Source organism: Trachymyrmex septentrionalis, unplaced genomic scaffold, assembly GCF_001594115.1.
Source record: "Trachymyrmex septentrionalis isolate Tsep2-gDNA-1 unplaced genomic scaffold, Tsep1.0 scaffold28, whole genome shotgun sequence".
Classification (NCBI taxonomy): Eukaryota; Metazoa; Arthropoda; class Insecta; order Hymenoptera; family Formicidae; genus Trachymyrmex; species Trachymyrmex septentrionalis.
This window is the reverse complement of record NW_017305441.1, coordinates 184940-191595: the sequence shown is the minus strand read 5'-3', so window position 1 is coordinate 191595 and position 6656 is coordinate 184940.

The following is a 6656-nucleotide window of genomic DNA, read 5'->3' as shown; positions in this document are numbered from 1 at the left end:
AACAAAAAAAAAATTAATAAAAAATATCAATGTATGCTCATTTGATCGCATTTTTAAAAACGTACCAATAGATGGCCCACCCTGTAAAAACGTACCAATAGATGGCCCACCCTATATATACTGGAAAGGTCATACCGTATGTAACCAATGTAATAAAGGTCTCTTCAATATCTGTCCTTGTCTAATGCTTGTTTGCTATGCGCTTGCGTGTGATGATACCACGTAATTCGAACATGAAAAAATATAAAATAGTTATTTATATTTAATAGTTATATATATTTCTAAATTATTTTAATGTTGATTATAACTGTACACTTAAAATACATACATATTTTATATATTTATATAATTTAAATTAATTCAATATATAACCTTAAAGCTTGGCTTGAAAGTATCTACGAAGTAAAGCTACTTATGCATGAAGAGATATTTTATTTTGCTTTGTTGATATTTTGAGACATAACGCAATAATGTCCTATTTTTTAATAATTTTATATGCTTTCGTTTCGCGAGCTTTGAAGTTTGAACGTATGTACAATACAATGGATATTTATAATTAATGCATGCTCATTACGATGAAGCGTTCAGACAAGGACAAATAGATATTGATGTCATTGACAGTCTTCTATGGTCCTTCCAGTATGTACGAGTACGTTCTAAAGTCATAGTACAATCACTGTTTTAGAGTTTAATTTTCCGCTTTTCATTATATTGTAACTGATAACTGATAATCAAATAAAATGATTTGTTCATTTGCAAGCAACGCATATTAATTTATTTTTTTCTCGAAAACAGATTATTTTATCAAAAATGTTAAAGAGAGATCTATTCTGTGAATTTACCCCATTTATCATCAAAATTTCAAACTAAAACAAATCAATAACATAACAGGTTTTTTTTTAAAAAAGGACGCTTTGTTTCTGCTTTCGCGAAAACAATGGTTCTTAGGTCATGTGTTAGAATGACAATTTTCAGAATAATGGTACGTAGGCTGTTGGAAAAGTTTTTGCAATCTAGTACTTCCAGTAGTGCCAACGTTCTGCTACTATCATATCCGTAAAATTAGACATTTTTAACCTATAATTCAATTGACAGTTTGTACTCAAGCCAACTAGTTTCGTTTGCATAGTATTTTAAAAGAAGTTCTTTTGTAAGAAAATGGAAATTTCGCGTGAAAATTTTCGGGCAATGATTTTTTACGATTACAAATGTAATCTAACTCCGAAACAATGCATCGATCGACTTCATTTGGCTTTTGTGGATGAAGCACCATCCAATAGGACTGTTTATAACATGGATTTGCCGAATTCCAGTGTGGACGTACCTTTTTTAATGATGAATTCCGTGAAGGTCGTCCATCCACGTCTGTTGTTGCCACTAATGTTGATGCTCTGCGTGAAATGATTGAGCGAGACCGGCATATAACATACCGCGAGATTCAGGCATCCTTAGGCATTGACATGAAAGCAATATATACGATTTTGCATGATCACTTGAGAGTACCGAAACTTTGCAGTCGTCGGATCCCACACAATTTGACCGAAGCTCAAAAAAAGCTCGTGTTAAATGGAACAAAGAAATGCTCAAGAAGTTCAACCGAGGTCGATCAAATTTGGTCTACAACATCGTTACTGGGGACGAAACATGGATTTATTCGTATGAGCCCGAAAGTAAACAATAATTCACTGTTTGGGTATTTCAAAACTGAAACCAATAAAAGTTGTTCGTTCACGCAGTGCTGCCAAGCAAATGATTGCTTGTTTCTTCGGTTATACCGGACATGTGACAACCGTAGCTTTAGAGGATCGAAGGACTGTAAATACTGATTGGAAATACAACAATTTGTTTGCCAGAAGTCATAAATGAATTGCGTAGAACATACCGAAATCGTTGCATCATCCTTCATCATGACAACGCCAGCTGTCACACAGCACGTCAAACCGTTGTTTTTTTATCCAGTAATAATGTCGAATTGATGACTCATTGTCCGTATTCATTTGATTTATCACCTAATGACTTCTTTTTGTTCCCAAACATTAAAAATAAGATACGTGGTGAGCGATTTGAGTCGCCTGAAGCAGCTGTTAAAACATTTCGTACACTGATTTCTGAGGTACAGCCTTATAAGTGGCAAAAATGCTTCGAAAATTGGTTCGAGCGTATGCAAAAATGTATCGATCTTAAAGACGAATACTTCGAAAAACAATAAAGTTATTTATCGAATTTTACATGTTTTTTTTTTATATTGTTTGCAGAAACTTTTCCAGCAGCCTACGTATTAAAATTTTTGCTGAAAAGGTAGTTTTCAGGTCTATACAGCAACGGAAAGGCACTTTTCGGATAAATGATATAAAAGTTTTACAGAAACGTAGATTTGGTGGTTTTAAGGACTTTATATAAAGAAATATCTCGGGGAGGCGCGATCCGATCGAAACATTGTTTTCGGGCCTAACGTAGTGAGACACGTGGCATTGCCATGCATTAGATTCCCGTAGAATACGAACAAACGGGTCGATTCCCGGAGTCATTCACAGTCGGGGAAATTTATTGCGTCCGCCAAGGCCACAGCCTCGTCATTTAGTGTAAGCGTGTCGCGTGTCATGTTTTCGTGTCGTGTCGTGTCAACGTTCCGTACGGCCATATTATCGCGTGTCTTGTCGTCGGAATCCTGCAGCGTACGATCTGCATGTTTGAGAGTATCGCTTTGTGTCATGATAATTGCGATAATTGATTGTAGCAATTACTAGTGGCGACTATTCTGCTGTATTGAGATTGCGTAGCGTCAAGTTTTTGCGCCGCTTCTGTTCTTATCTGACCTTCGGTCGAGCGTGGTAAAGCCCCGCGAGCACGCACGAGGTCACGCCGTGTTTACGTTACAGTTCTTACCAAATTCTATCGCCGGGTGAAGCGGCGAATTATTGTTGGCATAATTCGCGAAAGTATCCTTGCGTGGCATGAGCTCGGGCCGCAGAATTCTAATGAAATTGGTACGCACCGCATAAAGCATTTCAAGGCCGGTGCGAAACAGCTGTTGCGTTTGGTCAGATCTTATCGTCATCATTTTATCAACAGATGTAAATGAAAGTCGGAAACTGGTTCAATATACTTGTTATTTTTTTGTTATTATTAATTATTGTGTGTGTTATTGTCGCTATTATTCGCTTCTCCAAACGATCCTCTATCCTCGACCATAAACCGCCCGCTCTGCCATTTCCGAGGCTGAGCTACCGGTTGAGAGCCCGTCGACGTTCACAGCCCGCATTTATACATAGAATATTGCATAGAGGAGCATCGCGTAATTTCGAGAGAGTGGCACGCTCCCTCGTGCCTGGCGCCCAACTATTGTTTCGCCATTTTGCGTTGCCCTTAAGAGTGGCCGCGTGAAGACGCCTTTCGCGTTTCGTTTAAAGTCAATTCGTATCCGTAATCCGATTGCATAAGGAAATCTGCTGTAAACGCGCGATAAAGTTGCGCCACGCTCGTGAGTGCGGTTGCAATATATGTGTGCGTGCGTGCGTGCGTGCGCGGGTGTGTGTGTGTGTGTGTGTGTGTGTGTGTGTGTGTGTGTGTGTGGGCGGGCGGGTGGATGGGTGAGTGTGTGTGTTTGTATATTATTATACCAATAAAAAGACAAATGAGTCATCTGATTGTCAAACCCGATGAAAATGAGTTTCCTCCTGTCAATCTCTCCCCCACTCCTTTTTGAAGAACGTGAGAAACAAATTTCACAAATTAATTATATTTCTTCGATGTTTTACTTTATATGGAGGACTCATTCTGTCAGAATCGTAAGCTTGTCGTCTCCGTTATACGATAATATCGGCTAATAAATTAATGTTGCACTCATCATTTCCTCTGAACTAATCTACAAAAATCTCGACGAGATGCTCAGTGATAACGGGTCTTAAAACACGTAAATCCGATCTAAGACTGGAATGTAATAGCCTATCCATAAGATATGACTTGGAGAGGCTTAGCAAAGGCAATTGAAAGGGAAACTCATACTCTAAAAAGAGTAAAAAAAAAGAGAGAAAAGGAAAAAAAGGCTGGTTCGTACCAGATGATATTCAGGTGAAAGTATTTCTATGTGTTGTCCATTCACTACAAGTTTTCTTTTTTCCTTTTTATTGTTCGAGAGGAAAGGAAAAACATAGATAAGACTAACTTCATATATACAAAATTGGATGTCTACCCAGCAAACGAGAATGGATTCAAGTGGATTAAAATGAATTCAGACTTTCAGAAATACGGATTCATGAATGTTAAAATGAATCCTTTTTAATCCTGAATGCATTTTTATTCATTTATAGGAATTGCATAAAACAAATGTTTATTCTTTCTCAATCACCTTGAATGTATTTTTATTCATTTATAGGAATGGCATGGAATATATTTCTATGTTTTTCAATCAAAAATAATATTATAGTGTTTTGTGTGTGCATTGTAAATACTGCTTAATTTAAAAATAGAAAATATCTGAATAGGAAATACAGTTTTTCAATCCAGTTGAATATAAAATAATATCAATCATTTCCGTGCATTGTGAATACTGTTAAATTCAAATTTCTGAATAGGAGATACAGTTTTTTAATCCAATTGAATAAAAAAAAGTTTTTCTTTTAATGGTCCATTTTCTTAAAATAGGCCATAAATACTATTTAATTCAAAATTGTGAGTAGAAAATCCATTTTATTTAAAAATGCATCATAAATGCTATTTTATTAGAATATAAGAAATTTTTTTATTCATAAATATTATTCATAAATAAGAAATTTTTCATTTTAATTCAACTGAGTTAAAAAAAAATTATACCATAAATATATATCATGAATTCTACTTCATTTAATACTATAATATAAAAAGAGACATAAAAAGAACTATGTAAATATGTGCAATAAATGTTACATATGTAAATTCTTTACTTTTAATTAATAAATTAATCGCTTTTATATATGTATATTTTATATTAATACGTTTTTTTTATTATATAGCTAGCGTAATTTTTTGTATAAAATTTTAAAATAATAACTATAAAATTTAATGTAATTACTATTTTAATTTATTTAAACTTTTTACATGTATAAAAATTTCTTATATGGAGTCCAATCTATTTTTATAGATTTAAAATACGGATTTAGATGGATTGAACATTTTCAATCCATTTCAATCAGGGTATTTTTATATACAGGATGTCTGATAATTGTTCTGATAGAGTTCATGGATGTGTAAAGCGGACTAAACTGAGACGGAAAGTTCCCTACCATTTTGCAATTTTCTCAATAGTTAATTAAAGTTAGATATTAATTGCTAAACATTACCGAAAATAATTTTTTACTTAAATACTATCAAATACTATAAAAAAAAAACAGCAAGTGATGAAAATTGTTTATTTTCTTCTAAAGAACTTTACGAATTTTTTCAGAATTTTCTACTTTTTAGTAGACTGCATTTTCTCATTTTTATTAACATGAAAAAATACAGTATTAAAAAATTCTTAAAAAATTCTTAGAGTTCTATGAGAAGAAAATAAACAATTTTCATTTCTTGCAGTTTTTCTGTAAAGTTGATAATATTTGAACAAAAAATTATTAAAGACCAATTTTCGGCAATTTTTAGTAATTAATAATTCTTATTAACTACTGCGAAAATTTCAAAATGGTAAAGGACTTTCTTAGTTTAGAAATTTGTCCGCTCTACATGTGGACGAATTTCATCAATTATCGGACACCCTGTATATATAAAGGAAGTCCGGGCAATACAGACGTGTTAAGGTTGAGAAAAAAAAACACAAGTAAAATTGAGATCAGAAACCATTTTTATTCTTTTAAATCTCTTAAAATATTTAACTTAAAAATAAAATTAAAAAAAATTAAAAAATTTGAACATTAATATGTCGTTCTAATTAAAACATAAAAAAGAGAAACCATCCGCTTTGCCCCCTGGCCAAAGTAAATGGTCATTCGAATAATGCAAATAAAATTAAAAAAATTAGAATCAGTCTTGGTAATTGTTACGAAAGTGACTATCAAATTTTCTATATGTAATGCAGCCTTCATAGGTATTTGATACAATGATTGCACTGGATCAGTCATAAACAAATCATCATACTACATTGTGATAAAAACTAAACAAAAATGAGCCTTTCTAAACAAACACGTGCCTTTCGTACACTCGAAAAATCATCTGTCCCTCCGTATTCCCAGTATTTTCATTGTAATCATATAACAAGTAAAGACAACAATGGATCATCCGTTTTGTCCCCACCGGCTTTGTCCCCACCGGCTTTGTCCAAAGGACATACCTAGCGCGAATTTAGAAAAGTTAGAATAAGTGAGTATCAAGTAAAAAGACTTGAAGCATCAAGTAAAAAGACTTGAAGCATCAAGTAAAAAATTTTAACCTCGAATATACGTTTAAAGACACAGAATTCTTATAAAAAATTATTCACATTGGTTACGGAACAATCACAGATAATAATTAAGCTACGTACCTAAAGAAAAATAATAAGAAAACACTCAATTTTCTATATGTCTCTATTAAACACAAACGAACGCGATTATATATTGTTTAGTACTTTTATAGCGTCGCTGGTCGGTCAGTCTTTCAACTGCTAGAGACTCATAGCGCAATCTCAGACAGATAAGCGAAAATAAAAG